Source organism: Sciurus vulgaris (genome assembly GCF_902686455.1).
Source record: "Sciurus vulgaris genome assembly, chromosome: 13".
NCBI classification, from domain to species: domain Eukaryota; kingdom Metazoa; phylum Chordata; class Mammalia; order Rodentia; family Sciuridae; genus Sciurus; species Sciurus vulgaris.
Genome location: NC_136474.1, coordinates 5,422,453 through 5,445,175, shown reverse-complemented (window position 1 = coordinate 5,445,175; position 22,723 = coordinate 5,422,453).

Genomic DNA, 22,723 nt, shown 5'->3' with positions numbered 1-22,723 from the left:
TAGCAGAAAGTTTTGATGCAACTGGCTTGTAAATTGGAAAACTACATCAGTATATGATAAGTTATAAGAGATCAATGACATCACTGCCACTAAAAAAAATGTCCGGAGACACCTCTGGGAAAATTTTATTCCACTCTCATCCTGGGAAAGTAGAGCTCTATTATTGTCTCCATTCTTCATTCAAAGAAACAAGGCCAGGAAATTTTAAAATATGCAAACCAACTATGTTGGAACCAGAATGAGAATCCAAATCTCCTTTGTTCTGCTCCAAGACAATTTTTCCCAACTGGCTATGTTGCCTTTTACAAGACCCATCAGATTACTATCATGAGGAATGTTTAGACTACAGCTGTTATTGAAGAAAGAAAAGAAAAGAAATGAAATGAAAATATTAGAGAAACCCCTTTATAATGCTGGGAAGAAGAGCTAGTGAGGGCTGGACTTTTCTACCCAAAAGACTAATCTTTCATCTTATTTTTATCCTGCTGAATAGTCCTTCAAAAAGTGAACATTTTATGTAAAATGTAAATATATTATGTAAAATGGAAATATTTTAAGATTAAGAGAAAAGTATTATTGGGTATTTCTGGCACTTATGCAAACTGCATTTTATTGATTTTGGTGATATATAAGACATTCTCTAGCTAATAAAATTTTGTACTTATTGTGATTTTACTCATTTTATATATTCAATTCTGTTTTTTCAAAAGTAAATATTCTGGTTTTCAGGACTCCTGACCCAACAGTGACCAGTCCTCAGGACCATGAGCCAAATACAAGAATAAGTAGACCCAAATCTCCATCATGTTAGATTAGGATCAGACTTCCTACAATGCTCCCAGAGAGAAAGAAATAAAAGCAAGAATCAATATATGGGATGGATTCAAACTATAACACTCTTTCTCAGCAAAAACAAGAATGTGAAAATCTATGGAATGGGAGAAAATCTTTTCCACAGACACTTCAGATAGAGCACTAATCTCCAAAATTTATGGAGAAATTAAAAAATTTTACAACAAAAACACAAAGAACTCAATCAATAAGTGGGCTAAGAAACTGGACAGAGACTTCATAGAAGAAGATATACAGGTGATTAACGACTATATGAAAAAGTGTTCATCATCTCTAGTAATTTGAGAAATGCAATGATTTTACTTCACTCCAGTTAGAATGGCTATTTTCAAGAACACAAGCAGTATGTGTTGGTGTGGATGTGTGGAAAAATGCACACTCATACATTGCTGGTGGAGTTGCAAAATTGGTGCATTCACTCTGGAAAGCAGCACAGAGATTGCTCAGAAAGCTTGGAATGGGCCCAGCATTTGAACCAGCTATCTCACTTCTCAGTTTATACCCAAAAGACTTAAGATCAGCATACTACAGTGGCACACCAGAGCAAAGTTTATAGCTGCTCTATTCAAAATAGTTATATTGTGGAACCAACCTAATTGCCTTTCAATAGATTAATGAATAAACAAACTGTGGTATATATATGCAGTGGAATATTAATTATAAGTGAGAATAAAATTATGGAATTTGCAAATAAAATGGTGGAATTGAATAATATAATGGTAAGTAAAATTAAAAGTCCCCCCCATAAAAAAGCTGAATATTTTCTCTGATAAGTGCATGATGATACATAACAGAGGGTTTTGGGGTGTAAGAGAAGAATGGAGAAACTTTAGATTGTGAAAAGGGAAATGGGGTGGTAGTGGGTGGGGGAAAGAAAGAGAGTGAACTAAGACAGACATCATTACCCTGGGTACATATATGATTACACAAATGGTGTGAATCTACATTGTATACTATAGAAATAAAAAGTTATACCCCACTTGTGTATAATGAATCAAAATGCAGTGTATAAAAAGAAAAAGAAAAGAAAACAAAAATTGAACATTCTAAACTTGTACATTTACCTTTAAAAATTCTGGGCCATATGCCAGGCAGTATGATGCCTGCCTATAATCCCAGAGACTTGTAGGACTGACATTGGAGGACAGCAAGTTTAAGACCATCCTCAGCAACTAAATGAGTCCCTATGAAAAAAACTTATATACTATCTCAAAATTACAATAAAAGGGGCTGGTGATGTAGCTCAGGGGTTGATTACCCATCAGTTTAATCCTCAATATCAAAAATTAGGAGGAATGTATTCTAAAAGACATTAGGTAGAGGGCTGTTACTCCATGAACACTGATGCATTTTTCTTTTAAAAATCAGCTGTGATTGTCTCCTACTTTCCAGAATAACATGTCAAGAAAAATAAATTAATTAGAGAGGAGAGGGTTTGCAAATAAATGATAACAAGTAATTAGAATGATTGCTGAACTCACTAATATTTTTCCACATGTTACAATGTAGAGCCCAGGTATTCCTGTTGTAGTCCATGAACCATCCAACTCACCTGGAAGCAGAACTGAATGCACATTTTCAGGCTTGATGTGGACATACTGAATCCAGTCTGTACCTTAAAAAGATCTCCAAGTGATTCCTATGTAAGTTAAAATTTGACAGTCACTAAATAATCCCTTCATGATCCTTAGAAATTTTCTACAAGCATGATAAACCTCACTCTCCTGTGTCATTCCTTCCTCTCCATCTTCATTCTTCTTATGTCTCATGAGATAAAAAGAAAATTTTTCTAAATGATAGATTTATAAATTTATTTTTAAGAAAATGCAAGCAGCTTTCTAAAACATTAATAGAGCCGCCTATTTGTAAATTGATTCATTCTATTCCATCATTCCAGATGTGGAACACCTATAAAAACTTAAATTGTTCAACAAACATACTACTTGTGGTAACTTTGAGAGAATATGTAATTAGTATGTTCACAGAATTGAATACTTAGGACTTAATGGAATAAAAAACAAAATAATTTTTATGAAACTATAGGAAAAACATGAAAAAATATTAATATTTATATAAGTACCTTTCCTTCAATAAGAAAAATAAATGAATGACTCCTACAGAAATAAGCAAAGAAGATAAGCAGGCAACTCTCAAAAAATAAGAAGGGAAATAAATGTTTACAAAAGAGACAAAGAAATTGAGCCTTTCAAAAAAAATCATAATGGGCTTCCTTCATGGTATCACTGAAGAGGATCTAAAAAGTTCACTCAGAAGGGAAATGGCAATCTCAACTTGGCCCTGGCAGATTCTTGACTTACATAATAGAAAGGAATTTCAGGGCATATGAGAAAAAGCACAAATATTTATTTAGAAAAACAAGGAGATTATATAGAAATGTAAATAAGAGTCAGATATACATTCAAGGGGAGAAGGGGAGCAGGTACTTAAGACTGAGACTCATTTTAGGGGTAATGGGTTCATCTTTTTAAAAGAAATTTTGTAGATGGTGAACATGAGAAGCTGCAAGCAGTGAGGGGTAAGGGGATATATATCTGTTGAGTTCAACACTTAATCATGGAGCATAGGGTCCATTACAGTTGCCTGCTTTTCTCAGAGTCTCTCTGTTGATGTCGTCCAGTCAACACATAATGTGTAGAATATACAGATGAGCCTCTAATAATATTTTCCCCTTCACTTTATTGAGTCTAAAGGAAACATTATGAAAATTAGCAATATATATTAACAGCAATTTAGCAATGCCCTAAACAGCTCAGCAAGAACCTGCTTCAAAATAAAATATAAGAAGATCTGTGGATGTGTTTAATCATCTATGGGTTCACTTCCTGGTTCAAAAAAATAATTTGTGGTGAATTTAGACAAATTTATGTATAAAAAATGACAAGTAGAAGGTAAATATGAAACATAAGTATTACATATTTTAATTCTATACACATGAAAAATAAAAAATAATTGACATAATAAATATCCACAAGAGAGTTTCATAAGATCATTAATTTTCTAAAATATTTCAAATTATTATGCATTCTTTCCTTTGAATATTTCAAATTATTATGCATTCTTTCCTTTGTTTATTTCTTCTCAGAAATCATAAATAGGAACTTGAAACTACTATATAAAACAAAGAAATAGCTTTTCTCTCTAGCAAAACTAAGCCCTTCTGTTACAGCATTTACAATTTAGTTGGGATTTCAGTTGGCATCCATTGACAGATCCACCTGCAAAAGTTAGTTAATAATCCTCTTTGAAATATTTTTTCCTACTGAGAAAATGAGACTTAATTGAATTATCCAAGGTAATGGTTAGAAGGGAGTAAGTAGTTTGCTTTCAACTTAGGGATATAGCTGTTTATTATTATTATTATTACTATTACTATTATTACAACTACTCTGTAGGAAATGCTGCATGTGATCTGAAAACTCAGTATTATAAAACATGATTACAAATAAGTAAATGATTCAAATATAATGCCTTCTGAAGTCAAGAAAGTACAGAAAACATCATCCTTAGGAATGATAGAAGAAATGAACTGGAAAGTTATTTTCTAAAAGAATATTAAAGTATCATTTATATTCTTGGCTAACTATACTATATTGTTCTTTGTCTAATTAGCCTGGCCCAACTATATCCCATATTCACTAATGCAATAGATGGTTACAAGGCAAGTTTTTCCTCTAAATTTTACTTTTTCATGTTATCTTCAAAGTCCCCTGTAAGAAACACTCATGCCATAGGCATATTTCTTGCTCATAAATTTTACCATTTCAGAAACTATACCAATTACTGTTAACAAACACTGTTTATATCGCAAACAGAAACAGCTAGCCCGTGATTTCCAGAAAATCACCATTATTGAGGGGATTTCTGTTTACAGACACTGTGCAGAAAGTTAACAAGTACAAGACTAATGAGAGTGAAAACTGTTAACACTCTGAAGTAGGGGTCAAGATCTCTTTGATTAATTTTTTTTTAAACTGGAGTAAAAGGAGAAAAGTAACCAGTTTGCATAGATAACTGATCTAAAATTTATCAAAATTGATCCTCAAGGGCTGGGGAGATAGCTCAGTTGGTAGAGCACTGGCCTTGCAAGCAAAAGGCCCAGGATTCAATCCCCAGCACTGCAAAAAAAAAATAAAATAAAATAAAATAAATAAATAAAAATAAATAAAAATTGATCCTCAAGATATACACCTAAATAAATTCTACTGAAAAACTTTTCCTTTGATATTTAAATGTGACATGTTCTTTGTTGTATATTAAAAAGGAAAAGCAATGATGATATTATTTTGCCACAAATATTTGGCAAACTGGAGTCTTTTAAAGAATTTTTTTAAATCATTAACTTAAAATCCATTCTAAGTATTTTCATCATATTTTGTAGTTCACTAAAGAAATATATTTATTTTACAACTTTTCACTCTTCAATGTAGCTGATGTTTTCGAAGTATGATATTTTTGACCTGTTAATACCTGTTTGTGTGTGTGTGTGTGTGTGTGTGTGTGTGTGTGTGTGTGTGTGTTACCCACCGGTTCTTTGATTCTTATACATTTGCACATATTCTCATCAGTTTTCTTCTCACTTTTTTCCTTATTTTTTCTTTTTCATTTTGATTAAGGTTTAAATGGCTCTCAAGTGATTCAGTGCAAGAATTAGCTCATAATTTACTTTATGACACCAAAAATTATCATTTTATACCTCAATTATGCCTTAGTTCCTCGCTTGTACCTGTATAGACTAATCACTTCATTACTTTATTATATGCAGATATTCTCTTTAATTTCCCCAATAGGAGATTTTAGTACATAATTTAGAATAATTATTGTCTTGAATTAAAGAAGTATTATCCAATATAATTTGTTATACTTGTTAATCCCAGTTCCTTCTTAGAAATCAATCCATCTCCCCACCACCAAAAAATTAAGCAAATAAAGTGAATACCATTTTAATTTTTTGGGGGGGTGCTGGGGATTGAACCCAGGGCCTTGTGCATGCAAGGCAGGCACTCTACCAGCTGAGCTAAATCCCCAGCCCCCAGTTCTAATTTTTTATATATTGAAATTACTTTATGTAACTCAGAAATTGAGAAATTCAAGCATGTAGGGGGAATATTACATATTGTCTAGTTTGTCAACATACAGTTTCTGGTTTTCTCTCCAAAAATGAATTTTAAGACATCTCTGATATTGTTTCAATGCTATTTTTAGAATCTTATATTAGTTCACATGAATTGCCTACTTTTCAATAGTGATACATGCATGATTTTTCACCATATTATTTTCTGGCACATTAGGATCCACTGCAATAATTTAACAATCATTCTCTTGTAGATTTAGTGTCTTACAAATTAAATAGATTTATTCAGAAAAGTAACCTATGTATAGGCATTCTTTAGTGCCCACTCAGGGTCTTTTCTACTGTGTTTTCTGTGTTAGGCTCATTTGACACTTATTATCCACCTCACATGATAGTTGGTGCTCTTTTGATGCAGTTCTGTGCTCTCATAATTGTCTGGTTACATTTCTGATCAATGTAGTTTTGAATTTACAAGTCTCCTGACATTTATTCTACTTACTATTTATTTCTGCTAATGTAGTAAATTGTTTAATAATATTTTTCACATCTACTCTCTGATGACTAACATACTGATATGTTACCATAAGTTTCTTCACTTTCAAATTGAGCAGCTTTCCTTGAATATGCAAAGTATCAAAAACAGATACACCTTTAAGTGCAAGTAAAATGCTTGACTAAAACAAAAAAAAAAAGTACATGTTAGATGAACTACACTGGAAAAATTAGATCACATATAGCAATTTGTAGCTCTGTGAACCTGAGCAATTAAAATTTTAAGACTATTTACTCTTATAAAATATAAAGAGAGGAGTAGCTATATAAAATCGGGAAGAAGAATGAACAAGGCTATTTTATGTAAAATGCTTAGTTTATCTCACATATAGTAGTATCTTGATTTCATATCAAGTATCTTGATTTCAATAAACAATATTGATTGTTTTATTTATAATATTGACAATACTTGTAAAACCACTGAGAAGTTTTCATGTGGGAAGGAGGACATTCAGCATATGCAGAAATGCTGTAATGGAAGAGACTACTCATAGGATGTTAAATTACATGAAGGTAATTTCAATATTATTTAAAAGTGAAAATCCATATTTCTTGGAAAAGTAAACTTCAGTAGCACAGACCTGGGAGCAGTGTATGACAGCATGGTCCATATGAATAGAACTAGTAGAAAGAGAATATATAAGTTTCTCTGACAAAGAGACAATCAGTTTGCGTTCAATGGAGAAAATAAGTGTTGCAAATAAGGAGGATGAAGTGTCTTCATTTCATTTTGAGACAAAAGGGGAATTTTGGAGATTAAATTCTTACAGAATAAAAGAAGAGGATTGATGTTGAAACCCTTGAGAAAGTTTTTAAGTGTTGTTTTGTTTCTGAAATACTGGAGAAACAACATAATGGGCATTGTACAAAAAAGTTTATGTCCCATTTACATGATTAGGAGGAATAGAATCCATAGATACAAAGTCATTGGTTTTGTGCTGAAAGCAGTGAAGTACAAGAAAGTAGTGCTCTTATCTTTCCCACTTTCTCTGAAGCCATCTTAAATAGAAAATTGTCTTTGCAAGGATGAATTCAAGAAATGCACATAAAGTGAGGGGATAAGGATAAAAATATATAAGTTATTTCAAATGTGGAAATAGTTTGAGAAACAGAGAAACAATATTAGAAAGATATTTGATAAATACTTATTGCTTGTTGGGCTTATATTTGTCTGATACACAATATTGAAATGAAAATTATATAGATTATAAACACTTAAAAATGAGTGATTGACTCATACATGCTATGCTTTATTCTTAAATAACAAATACATAGCCAGTTTTTGTGGAATCTAACCAATTGAGTAAAGTCTACATCTCACATTATTAAATACTGTGAAAAACAAAACAAAACAGTAATAAAATAGAAAACAGTAAAAATATCTAAGTGGCTTATCAATTTAAGAATAGCACCAAAATTATACTCAGGAAATGTTACTATTTAGTTTTGATAATACGAAAGAACAGTTTATGAATGAAAGCCTTTTGTATGATCTGGTACTTTTCTTCCATGTAAGTATTGCTTACCTGATAAACTCAATGTTTTTTCTTTTATAAGCAGAACATTCAAGTTCAACATTGAACTTACAAAGTGGAAATTTTTAGAGCGTCAACCTTGTTCTGTTTCCTAATCACTTCATAATATTATCTCAAATATTTTCCTCTAAAAAGTAATAAATTTGAAGTTATTAAAAAATTGGTAGCATTTATTATTGTGTTTGGAACCATTATACGAATACAAAAACTTCTTGCTGTATGAGAACATAATCATAGGGGTTGAGTGGTAGTTTAGTAGAAAATAGGAAGGGATTTCCTTGGAGTTGCTTGAAAGGATACCACCTATATGTATTATGAAACAGGCTTTCATAACAAGTGTAACAAAAAAGTGATAAAATTATGGTTGTTAGAGTCTTCCTGTCATGAATTAATCTATTCATATTCAATGTATTTATATATAATACTAAAATATTTGTTTAGATATTTATAGCACATTCACCCTCTTGAAGAGAAAACATATCAAAGGAGAAGTTCAGCTTGAATATTTCCCTTTTATACTCCTCTCTCTCCTCTATAGGATAATAGAGATGCAATATGCTAGTATTATTTTAACATTCTTAGAATATCTGACTCTACTTTAATCTGGTCCCCTGTTAATAAAATATCTCATAGTATCTTTCCTTTAGTTCTTACTGTATTATTTTTTCATTCAATCCATTTTAACCGAACAAATTGTGATGTGATATGAGAAAATGAAATTAGATGAGGACTAAACTGCATAATATACATCTGTTCATGCACCCAAGGTAACATTATATTTGTGGAGCAAGAATATTAAGGAGCACTCATTTGATAATGAACAAAGGAAAGTGCTCATCAAATAAAGCATGTGAGGACTAGAGAAATACTTTCATGAGAAATAGCATGAAGACCATTCTTTTATCCCAAACCTGTTAATGATCGTTAAATGGTGAGTATAGGTTTTGGAATTAATTTCAAATAATCCAACACCTCTGAGAATTAGTATGGGTTCAGTATGATTTGTTAATCAGGATAGAGTACTTCACAGCTAAACAGAAATAAAAATTGCAGCATAATGTGAGTTTTTGAACACTGGCTTCATGTTCAATGACTGGAGAAAATGCAGAGACATAAAACAGGAAAATTTTGTCATTCCATGGAAATTCAACCTTTCTCTCCCATTGCAACCATACATACCCAGGTCACCGCCACCTCTGATCTAAACTCCTGCCCTGGAAGTTGTTTTGCCTGATTCTATTACTGCCTATGCCCACCCTGTTCTACTATCTACACTGCAATCAGTGCTCTATTTAATAATAAATTATATTATGCCATGCACCCCATGCCAGAATTACTCCATTGCATTCTGCTACATTTTAATATATACTTCAAAATCCCAACAAAGAGATAAAGGCAAGGCATAGACATACTCTTACTATTGTTACTGCTCTTTGCTTCTAGTTACCCTGAGATTCTCCCCTGACCCACACTAAGGAGTGTGTGTGGTTTTTATTTATATATATATTTTTTTCTGATAATAGGGATTAAATCCAAGGATGCATATCTATAAACAACTAGACACATTCCAACAATCTCACCATTTCAAAATTTTGAGACAAGGTCTCTCTAAGTTGCTTAGGGTCATGAACTTGTAATGCTCCCAAATCAGCCTCCCAAGCTGCTGGTATTCCACACATGTGCCACCACACGCAGAGAAGGAGTGTTTTTTTATCAGCACGTTTGTATTATTCTGTCCATATGGAATGCTCTCAAAGCAATGAGAATATTGGTATTGGTATTGATAGTACCCCTTGCCTTCATTCAGGCCTCTATCCAATATATTTTTTATATTATTCAGCATGGCCTAATACACCTTTCTAAGACACTTCTATAACCTTATCTAATCTACTTTTTCAGTGCACTTATTACAGTAAAACATTTCATGTGTGTTTGCTAATTTCTTTCTCATCCAGCAAACATAAGCTGCATGAGGCAAGGCACTTGTTTGTTAATTCCAGGGTCAAGTAAGTATTAGGACCTTAAAGATCTTTATTGTTTTGGAATAAAAGAAAACAATGGATGATAATTTGAAATAATGCAACTCATATTATTTCAAGCACAAATAATCAACAAGGACACTCCACTATAGTTTATTGATAGAAGAAACATTCTATATATGTGTGAATACAGTGTTCACTGACCAAATTCAGCTACTCAGCACTTAAGTTGTGGGATAGTGCAACTGAGGAATTGTATTTTTGATTTCCATTTGAGTTAAATTTAAATAGCTACATGTCTACAATATTAGAAAATACAGAATAGAAAAGTCATGGGTGAAGTGGTATAACTAGATCCATTAGCCTATCATATTGACACAAATATTTCATGTGGTTAAAATTAAAGAAGCTGGAATAGGCAAGACAGTAGAATAAATCAGACATAATTTTCTTATGTTTATACCTGAATGTGCCACCAATGAAAATCCACATCATGTGCAATCATGGAATTTGAATAAGTTATATTCCATGTATGTATAATATATCAAAATATACTCTACTCTCATGTATATCTAAAAAGAAAAAAGTAAAAATAAATAAATTTGAAAAACATTAAATAAGCTGGAAGTAGTAGTGCCTGTCTATAATCCCAGCATTGGGAGGGTAAGGCAGGAGGATGGCAAGTTCAAGATCATCATCAGCAACTTAGCAAAGTCCCAAGCACTTAGCAAGACCTGTCTCTAAATAAAAAATAGAAAGGGCTGTGATGTACCTCAGTAGTTAAGTGTGTTTGTGTTCAATTCCTGGTTAACTGCCCCACCCTGATTTTAAATAATCTTCTTTAAATTTTTGTCTAACTTGAAATGAGTGTCCAGGTACTTCTACTTTATGAAAAATATTACATGAACTCCCAATAGCTTGCTTTGGGTTTGGCAAAATAACTCAGTGGTAGAGTGTTTGCCTCGTATACATGAGACCTTGGGTTTGATACTCAGCACTACAGAAAGAAAAAAATGCATTGCTTTGATTTTGGTTTAAAATTGATTAATGTAATATTGGGAATTATGATACTATATAAACATAAAACATACAAGTTTTTAGACTGTTGAAAATTAAAGAAAAATAAAAATAAATATTAGATAATTATTTATTTTCATACTGAAGCTAATTTATGAAATAATTATTTCTAATACTGGTGGATACTTTAGATGAATTTATTTAAAGAACTGAAAATAGCTGTCACTTAATTTTACATATGTGAATATGCCAATGAAATATTCAGGTGCAGTTATATGTGTTTCGTATATAGAAATTTTCAAGTTATTATTTATGCTATTATGAAGTAGGGAATATTCTCAAATCAGACTCTCATGAATTTACATAAGTACATAGATAATGCAGGCTATTGCTGAAGTCAAATTCGAAAATAAACAATTAATTTTTTTCTAAAAATAAAAAAGTATAATGAATGGATATTGTATATATGTATTTTTGTGTGAATAACTTATCACTCAAAACATCCATAGTCTTTATTTCACTGAGTTATATGTTATTAGCATCTATAATATTAGTGATAACACTAGATAAAAAATTTATTTATATGTGTTCAAGGTAAAAATTAATATTATCTTATTTTTTCCCACTCTGAGGATTAGCTAAGAACACAGCTTCCCGTTTTTGAAATAAACCTCCTTCTGCCTATGTTGAAAACTTTTATTGTATCAATTTCCTACCTCCCTCTGGATTCAAACCACTTTATCTATCTATCTATCTATCTATCTATCTATCTATCTATCTATCTATCTATCTATCTATCATCTATCTATTTAGTCCTAGTACTGTGGATGTAACCAGTGGTGCTTATCCACTGAACCACATCCTCAGTCCTTTTTATATTCTATTTATCCTAGCCAGGATAAATTGGAGAGCTAATTTACTTACATACAGCCTCACTAAGTTATAAGGGCTCGCTTTAAACTTGTGATTCCCTGCCTCTGCCTCTTCAATGGCTTGAATTATACGTAGGTGCCACTGGTTGCTGGATCTAATCACTTTGTCTGTGTTTCTAATGTGCCCACATCTTTTGGAGTCTCTGCTCTGTATCACTTGCACCTTTTGGTCAGAGGAACCACAAACAGTCAGGTTGTTCCTGGATGTATCCAAGATGCCCTTGCCTATAAGAAAGATAATATCCTACTTCTATTAACTAAAACATAAAATTACTGATTTCTGAGTTAGAACACATCGTCCAAATATGTGGAAAAGATTAATTTTGGTTAATGCACACCATAGGGTTCAGAAATGTACAGTGTTTTCTATGCTTTTCTTTTTACATTCACTACAAAGATCCTGAGATTCAATCTTTTCAATTAGACATCATGCTCAGCACTGAATCTTTCAATGAGATCTAAGTGACTACACAAGTTCCAGTCTCTGATCAATTTTTCTGGACCTATAAAGACCTCACATTAAAGTTGAGGTACATTAAAATGGGTTAAGAAAAAGTCAATTCTAGTGAGAAAATCATCAGTGATATCTACTATGGGAGCAGCTTGCTACCTCCTATCACCTGATAACAACAGAATTACTTACTACAAGAGAAAATTTCAGAAATAATTTTGTGCAAATAAAATGTTTATTCTTTTTTTTTGGTAAGGTAAAGAAGCATAGCACTTTAATATTTGGAGCAATTGATTTGTTCATTTGACTTTGATACTTTGTTGATATTCAAAACAGTTTAACACTTCAATCAGGACCATTACTTAATTCCATCATGTAATTATTTGTATGTTGCATTTTCATGGGATAGAAAATACAAATGAGCTACACTGAATAAAGTTTTGAAAACCACAGGTTATTTACTTTAGACCTGGTTTTAAAATATGGAAATAGCCTTATGCCTTAATGTATGTATCCTGTTTAATTATTAGCATTTATTCTGAGGTCAATAATTGTGTATACAATATCATTATTTAGTCATCCACAAAAAACAGAACACAATCATAAACTAGTAGTTATATTAATGGAATTGACAACAATGTAATAAAATTGCATTTAATTACTTTGATAGAGAAAAATAAATCTCTAAATTGTGGATGTTTGGATGTTTCTGTGTCAAACTTCATTAAATAATAATAAAATATATATAAAAGAAATCTAAGTGCTGTAGAAAACAATGGTTTCTGAAAGCACCCAGAAAACCACTCTGGATTCAGGGACTCACACAAGAGATTTTATGAAGCGGAAGAGCAGAGTGTCTGCACTTGAGGGAGAGGTAGAGGGAGAGGGAGAGTGAGAGGAAAAGGGAGGCAGAGGTCATTAGGTCTAAGGAGAGGTTACACTGGGGACACAGGAAATCCTGAGGGCCCCACACACTCTCTAAGGCCTTAGTAGCAAAATAGTTGTGCCTGCCACTCCTCTTAGTTCATTATGACATAACAAACTGTATGGGAGTTAAGGAGAAAGGCTAGGCAGAGCACCACACACTTCTGGACACTGTTCCCAGACAACCATGGAGAGAGGACACTGGGGAGCACAGGAGGCATATAAGATCTCATAAGACCACAGATCAGCAGCAAGTTCACATCAGAAGAGGGAACAACAGGAGAAGAGTGATTGCTACATTCTTGTGAGTATGGAGGACAGGAAATGTCCTGTGAGCCAGGTCTTCAGGCCAGCAGTACACAGTCTCCTGTGTCCTGCAGTTGAGAAGTCTTCACCTAGGAGTTCTTAGTCTTCTAAGGAGTGTTTAAGTTTCTCTCACACACTATTGTTCAACATCTCTTGTGTCCGCTGGGAGAGTGCCTCTCTCCAACCAGTGCTCAATCATTTCTGTTTCCTGTCCTTAATCTCCCTTCCCGAGCATTTCTCAGTGTCTTCTGAGTCCTGTGGATCAGTGCCAATCTTCCACTAGTTCCCAGTCCCCTCTGGGTATTGTGGGTGGACACACTTCACCTACTTGTGGTCATTCTCCAATGAGCCCAGGGAACCTAATTCCTTTAGTGAACTCTCTGTGTGAGCCCCTTTCCTGCTAATGTCAGTACACCACCTCTGGCCTTTTATGTGAGTCCAGGCCAACATGAATTTGGAAACCTGGAAAGATGTGGATACTCCTTCTTTCCAACAAACTCAATACCCCTTTGGTGCTGCCATGCAGATAGGTTCCTCATCAATACATGAAAATACAAGACAATTTTAATTGATGTCAATTCCCACAACACTGAGGACCTCATTCCACCACTCATAGTGTACCATTTCCATAACATTTTTCAACTATCTGATCTCTTACAAGTGATGTAGCATGCCAGTATTTCTGCCATCTCTCTGGGTGGCAGATGCAAAGCATGTATTACAGTTGTTTCAGGATCTTGTCTTCTGTTTGACAAGAGAAAAACCTTTCTAAGACTCCTGGGTCAGGCACAATGCACACCCTCAAAGGAAAGTGTGAAATGTCACCAAGGACAATTTCCAATCATCATGGATGATTTCTTTAGACCTTTCAAATAGCACCATTCTCACCATCCTCATAATTCTGAGGCATTGCCCAGAGGCTCACTCTTGAAATGGATTCCAAAATTCTGACATTTGTAGGAGTTAAACCCTCTCCCAAACCAGCCCTTTCTCATCTTGATCCTGTGGTCAAGGACCCATCATCTAACTTGGCTCAGTCTTCTCTGGGTTCTACCATAAAACTCCTCTCAATCACCATTGTTTAGGGTCTTTAGAGTACACTGGGAGAGATCCCCTCTCGTACAAGTACTGTGTACGTCCCTAAATTTCCCCTTGCTCACCTTTGCTCAGGGTCCTCTGAGTCCTATTTCCCTTAATGAACACTCAGGTTGAGCCCCTTTCATGCTAATATCAATACATCTCAGACCTTATCAGTGCTTCCAGGTCAACATGACTGTATAAACTTGCAGAGATGAGGATACTTCCTATTTCCAGTAACTGCAATAGGCCTTTAGAGTAGCCATGCAGAAAGACTCCTCACAAATGCCTAAAAATCAAAGATAATTTCAATGGATGTCAATTATTTCTAGAGCACTAAAGACCTAGTTCCACCACTCATTGTACATAATTTCATCACTTTGCTCAAATGGCTAAATTCTTATGGGTGATGCATGCCCAGAATTTATGACAATTTTCTGAACAGTGGTGGAAAACATATTTCAATTTTTCAAGAATCTCCTCTGATATGTCACTGGATGCTGTCTTTTGACAAGAGAGGAAATGTCCTAGGACCTCTGGATCAGGCACAATGCATACCTTCAAGTGTCAGTGTGAAATGTGGCCATGGAAAACATTCCCAACATCAAGGAGAAATTCTTCAGAACTTTGAAGAAGCACCACTGCCCACCACCCCTGAAGTAACTGAGAATATTATTGAAAATCTTGAAAAAGGTTCAAGGGCTGTGAGACATCTTGATAACCCTCTACCAGCAGAGGTCAGTCTCCTCTGGCCTTTGTGGTCAAGCGCATATCATCTAAGTGTATTCAGGCTTCTCTGTGTCCTGCACTATATCTCCCCTCTACCTCCATTGCTTAGGTTCATCTGTGTCTTAGAGTTGAGCACACCTCTCCTACCTTTTCTGTGTCTTCTCTGGGTCCTTCCCTGAATCTCTGATCACCCATCATTGCTCATGGTACTCTGAGTACTGGGGATGAGTGCCCCTCATGAATGATTTCTCAGACTCCACTGGGTCCTCTTGGTGATAACCCCTCTCCTAACATTGCTCAGCCTCTTGTTGTACCCTCTAAGTTCACCTAACCTGTCATTACTCAGTTTATTCTCAACCTTGTGGGTGAGTGCAAGTCACCTATTACTGCTCAGGCTTCTATGCTTCTTTTTTATTCATTCTTTAACCATTCTTTGCTCATTCTACTCTCTTGACAGTGTTCAGTGTTCTCTGGGTCCTGTCCTTAATCTCCTTTCACACACCATTTCTCAGTGTCATCTGTGTCCTGTGAGTGAGCATCCCATTCCCACCAGTATTCAGTTTCTTCTTTATATTATGAGTATACAAATTTCAACTGAGTGCTCACTCTCCAATGAGTCCTAGGCAACCTGGTTCCATTAGTGAGCTCTTTGGGTGAGCCCCTTTCCTACTAATGTCAGTACACCATCTCTGGCATTACCTGTGTATCTAGGCAAACATGATTGTAGAAACTTGGAGAGATGAGAATACGTCTTCTTTCCAAGACCCTTAATAGATCGTTGGTGTCTCCATGCAGAGAGGATTTCACTAAAGCTTGAAAACATAAGACAATTTTTACAGATGTTGATTGGAATAGCACTGAGGACCTCATTCCACCAACTCCACACATTTACTCAAGGGGAGGAGCTCTTATGAGTGATGTAACATGCTCAGGATTTCTAAAATTCCTCTGAGCAGTGGATGGAAAGCATATATTTTAGTATTTTCAGGATATTCTCTGATAGGTCACTGGCTACTCTTGTTTGACAAGACAGGAAAGCTCCTAGGAATGCTGACTCATGAATAATGCACACATTCAAGGGACAGTGTGAAATGTAGCCAAGAAAAAATTTCCATCATAATGGGAAAGTTCTTCAGACCTTTGAAATAGGACCATTATCACCATACCTGAGATCATTGATACAATGGCACGATGTGTAATCTTGAAAAGGTTCCAAATCTCTGAGTGGGTAAGAACTCCTCTCCCAAAAATACTCCATCTCCTCTGGATTCTGTAGTCAAGCACCACTCATCTATCTTTGATCTGTCTTCTCTGGGTTCTGACCTAAACCTCCTCACAATAATCATTGCTTAGCATCCTCTGGATTCTGTAGTCAAGCACCACTCATCTATCTTTGATTTGTCTTCTCTGGGTTCTGACCTAAACCTCCTCACAATAATCATTGCTTAGCATCTTCTGAATATTCTGGGTGAGCACCCTTCTCCCACCAGTTCTCAGTCTTCTCTTTGGTCCTGCCCTAATCTCCTCTCATCCATCATTGCTCAGGATACTCTCAGTTCTGTTGGTGAGCACCCCTCACCCATTAGTGCTCTGATTCCACTGGGAACTCATGGTGCTAGCCCCTCCTAATATGGTTCTGTCTTCTTTGTTTAAGCTACTCCATTTGCCTAACCTGTCTCTACTAAGTCTCCTTTGGGTCCTGTGGGTAAGCTCCCCTCACATAAAAGATCTCAGTATCCTCTGTTTCCTTTGAGTTCCCTAACCATTCCATGCTCAATCCTTTCTGGGTCCTATTGGTGAGCACCTTTCAACTTAGAGTGTTCAGTCATCTTTCTTGTTCCAGGTTCTCCAAGGTAATCCTTCTCATCCTCCTCTGGGTCCTGTGGGTGAGTGCCACTCACCTGACAGTGCTCAGGCTTCTCAGGTTCCCCTCCTTTTTATCTCATCACACACCATTGCTCAGGATAATCTGAATCCTGTGGTGAGGGCCCCTTGAACACAGGTGCTCAGTTTTCCCTGAATATTGTTTTGGAGCACCCCTTACCTTGCAGTACTCTGCCTTATCTGTGTCCTGTGGGGAGTGCCTCTCCTGCAGCACTGCTCAGTATACTCTGGGACATCTGGTTTAGCACCCCTCACCCAGCAGTGCTCAATCTATGTCATGTGTGCTAAATTTCTGTAACCAATCTTATCTCAACCTCCTCTGGATCATGATTGTGACCCTAGATAGCCTAACATTACTCAGCCTTTTCTGGGTCCAGTCTTTGAATGTACTCGAAGATTTCTCAGGGTATTCTGAGTCCTCTGGGTGAGTTATCCCACCAGTGTTAGTCTTCTCTGGGTCCTGTTAATTTTACACCTGCACCATTGTTAAGGGTCCTCTTAGTCCTTCAATGGGAGAGAGTTCCCCTCTCCCACTAGTGCTCAGTCTTCTCTGGGTCCTGCCCTAAATCTCCCTTCATCCATATATTCTCAAGTTCTCTGAGTCCTCTGGGTGAGAACTTCTCACTTACTCTCTGATTCTACTGGATGCTGTCAGTTATAGGCTCTCTTCTAACATGGCTCAGTCTTCATTTTTTAAGCAACTAAATTTGCCTAACCTGTCCTCACTCAGTCTCCTTTGGACCTGTGAGTGAGCACCCTTCACCTAACAGTGCTCAGTCTTCCCTCTTTCTTTTTTCTGCTTTCCCTAACAATTTCTTCCTCATTCTTTCCTTGGTTCTTTTTGTAAGGATCCCTCACCTTAGAGCCCTCACTTTTCTCTCTGTTCTGTTCCAGGTTCCCAAAGGCAAACTTTGCTCAAACTTCTCTGGTTTCTGTGTATGAGTGCACCTCTCCTGAGTCTTCTCTAGGTCCTATTCTTAATGTCACTTCATAAATCAATGTTCATCATCATCTAAGTTCTGTGGTGAGCACCAATCACACACAGGTGTTCAGTTTTCCCTGAAATTTATTTTGGGGTCTCCCTTATCTTACAGTACTCTCTCTTACAATTACCCTGGGTGACCTCCCCTCATCCAGCAGTGTTCAGTAAACTCTGGGATCTCTGGGTGAATGCCCTTCATCCACAAGCGCTCAGTGTTCTCTGTGCCATCTACAACTTTCCCTAAATCAATCATGTCTCAGCCTGCTCTGACTCTGTAGTACGATCATTGGTAGTCTATCATTGTTACCCTTTTCTGGATTTTCTCTTAATCTCACCTACCCCAACATTGCTCATGGTCTTCAGAGTTCTCTGGGTGAGCGCCTCTCTACCATCAGTGCTCAGGCTTTTCTGGGTCCTGCCTTAAATTCCCTTCATTCACCATTTCTTGGTGTACTCTGAGTCCTGTGGGTGATTGCTGCACTCCTAACATTGCTCAGGTTTCTCTGTTTAAATGCAGTCATTTATTAAAACCAACCAGCAACTCCTTCAGGTTAGCTACCAGGAAATGTACTGCCTATCTTCCTTTTCCAAAATCTTTATGTCATTTGAACTCAGGGGCAGTGCCAGCACTGTGGCTCTGGACTGGTGGAAGTGATCCTGAAGGCACAGGAAGAAGGGAAAGGGGCAGAGGGTTCCAGAGGGAATTTTCAGACTCTACTTGCTATGCAGCCTGCACTTCTGTGGTGATTATGGCCTCCAGCCCTGGAAATCCACTCTCATGACAAACAAACAAACTTTGAACCTCTTTGAGCTTCTAGGGAGATCAGCTGGGGCAATGTGCAGAAGGCACTTGGTGTCCACCCCTGATCTAGAATCCCCTATTCACTGCACCCACACAGCATCACAACTTACTCTACAGTAGGGGGTGATTTCCTCAGCCAGTCAGAATACACCATGAAGCTCACTTCTATGCTACCAGCTTGGGCCAAAATGAGTACAAAGATGGAGGTAAGAATGGGTTTAGGAGGTGGAAGCCACCCCTGACTTTGCACATTGTCTTGCAGCCTGAGAATATTTCTTCCACCTGGCCCCTGGTCAGTGGTCTCTTCTAAAGAGTGAGGAACCTCCAGTCCTGCTAGCAACAATGAGAAGGTAGTGGAAGAAAGTTGAAGTTCCCAGGCTGTGCCTGGCAGGTGGAATAAAGGTAATGACCTGTGTCCCTCAATTGCAGGTGGCGTATTTATAAATGGTAAACTGTGAGGAGATGCAAAGGCAGTTTGATTTTTATTAATTCCCAAAATTTTTAGTTTCACCATGTGAAGATCTTACTCCAATCACAGGAATTTCACACAATCCTGTTTGTAAAGCCGAATCTCCTTCTTAACTCTGCCTCTCCCAGGCACTCTAGGGGGGTTCAAAGCCTGCTCTCTTCACTAACTTTCTTCAATATCCACTGATAATCTGGATAGAATGCAATGCTGGAGTGTGTAGTTGGGACTAGTGAACTCCTAACATTGTGTAGAGGAAAATCATCACCAAAAATCTGGCTTTTAATTTTTGGCTTGGATGGGTACCAGCATTCCCATAGATATTCAAACCCAGGGATGCAAATGTTCTTTATAGAAAATGGCATATAACCTATGGACACTCTTCTGTGCACTTTAAACCATCTCTAGATTTCCTATAATACCTAGTACAATGTAAATGTTCTGGAAAATTTTAGAAAGTAGACCAAAAATAATTTATGTGTTTATTTAGTATAGGTGGAGTGTGTGAATATTATCATCTAAGTTTGTTTTAATGTGAGATGTGAAACCTGCAAATTCAGAAGGTTACCTTCACCCTAAACCTCAGAGAGACATAATGTCTAAATATTAAAACTTGGTTAAATCAGGAGGGGTCACCCCATTCTAAGGGCAATAGGGCTAAATTACTTCTCACCCCAGTGCTATGGGTGAGGCAGTTACTTTTACCATTTAAATGACATAATAACAAATTGCTAAAAATAGGTGGAGATATTTCTGTCATTTTCCTTATAAGGTCACATAATCCACCCAAAATATTGAGGTTAAGGTGGATAAGAATATGTAAGATAAAGCTGCACATTCTTTAGACTGTTTTAAGTGAAGCTTAATGGATGATTCTGGTGGGAGTTAGTATTGATATAGGATCATGATCAGTAAAGGCAGGGCTCAAGAGGGCTGAGAATAGGTGGATTCAGTGGGTAGTTGGAATGTAGGCCCTTTGTGTTATGCTCTAGCTGTGAAGAGGTCTGCATTTTTCCTATGTCTGGAGACTTTCTTTGAGACTGATTTTAGAAGCAATGACCCTCTTATTCTTGTGGAAGAAATGTGTAAGCAGCATAGCATTTAGGATGTGGCAAATATAGCATGAATTATTTTAGCCACATTTATTGTGATAATCAGGAGGAAAAAGCAGAGCAGAAAGATTTTAAAAACATGGATTTGAAAGGCAAGATTAAAATTAGGTATAAGGATATTTCAGTTGTTAAAGATAATTCTGCCACTAAAGGAATGCTAAAAACGATGCCTAAAACTGATGGGAAAGCTGGCTTGAGGGCACCTCAAGATCAAGAAATACCACCTCCATCTCAAGCTCAAGGGAGTGAAATTGAAATTCTCTTGAGAAGGAACCAGTGGGGCACCCTTCTTGCACAATGGAGCCTAGGAAGTTTTATCAATGTGCCCAGCCACTCAGACCTTCAGGGGCTGTTGCAGCAAGGGCCCTGGAAGGTTAGGCTACTGTTCAAAATGGCAGAAGACTTTGGAATCAACCACAAGTTGCTGGTTCTGCAGGAATGCAGAATGCTGGATGTAGGGGGTCAGGGAAACTTCCAACAAGATTTCAAAGGCAGACCTTGGAGGCCAGGTAATGTGCAGCACAGTTGGAAACCTTGCAGGCAGCCCCTGGGAATATAAACTCTAGAGATGTCAGGAGATAGTCAAAGTTGCAGTGGAGATCTCTGAGATAAAGAAATGCCAGAAACAAGGGCTATTGTCTTAGGAAACCAGCAGGAATAGAACAGTGACAAGCCATCAGGAATGCCACTTGAGCTGCAAAATATAAAGCCACAAGGGTGGAGCTACACAAGCCCTTTGGGGAAAACATCACAATGCCATGTGGCCAAGATTCTGAATATGGAGCTAAAGGACCTGCTTGCCAATCTGGATTTTGGTTCTGCTTTGGTCCCATTCCTTCTTTCTATGCCCATATTTTTTAAATGGAAATGTTTACTCAGTACGTTTGTACATTGGATATTTGTAAATTTCTTTTACTTTTATAGGAACTCACAATGTGGGATTGCCTTGAGCTTCAAAGAATTTGGACTTGAATTTGAGTATTCTTGGAACTCTTGGGACTATGGAAATTCTTGGAAATGAGCTAAATGTATTTTGCATTGTCAGATGGCTATGAGTTTTTGGGAGCCATGGGTCAAATATTATAGTTTGGATATGAGGTAACCTTCAAAAGCTGACATGTGAGACAATGCAAGAAGGCTCAGAGTAGAAATGATTGAGTTTTGAGAGTCTTAATCTGTGATTAAATCTTCTAATAGGGATTAATTCAGTGGTAACTGAAGTGGCAGGGTGTAGCTGGAGGAGGCTGGAATTGGAGAGTGGCTTTGGAGTACATATTTCTTATCTGGAGAGTGTTCTCTCTCTCTCTCTCTCTCTCTCTCTCTCTCTCTCTCTCTCTCTCTCTCTCTCTCTCTCTCTCTTTCTCTCTCGCTCTCTGCTTTCTGATAGCAATGTGCAATGTTTGCCTCTGCCACACTCTTCCACCATGATGTTCAGCCTTACATCAAACTCAAGACTGGCTCCAAATCAAGAAATGGAGCCAGTCTTCTATGGGCTAAAATCTCTGAAATCATGAGCCCTCAAATAAATTTTCCTTCTTTAAAATTGTCCTGGTCAGATCTTCTAATCACAGGAACAAAATAGCTGGCCAAAACAATCATGTATATCATAGCACTTGACAAATCCTAGAATTATTCACATAAGATTTATTATTTACTAAGTAAATTAATACTATAGAGATAGCAACAAAATGACATTCATGTTTTCTGGAAGAGATAGATACTTGTTCTTTTGTAAGTGCTTTACGTATTTGTTTCCTCTTAGAAACTCTAAGTTTGGCCAGGCATGTCATGTGCACCTGTAATCCCAGCTACTCAGGAGGATAATGAAGGAGAATGAAAAGCTTGAGATTAGCTTTGACAATTTAGTAAAACCCTGCCCCCGGGGGGGGGGAGGTGTGTTATCTATGTAGCTCACTGGTAAATCAGTAAATTGTCCCTGATATCAATACATAGTACAAAGCAATGTAAACAAAACCCCACTAAATTTGACTACTTTTATTCACATCATCTTGGGTACTTTTTCATTTAAAC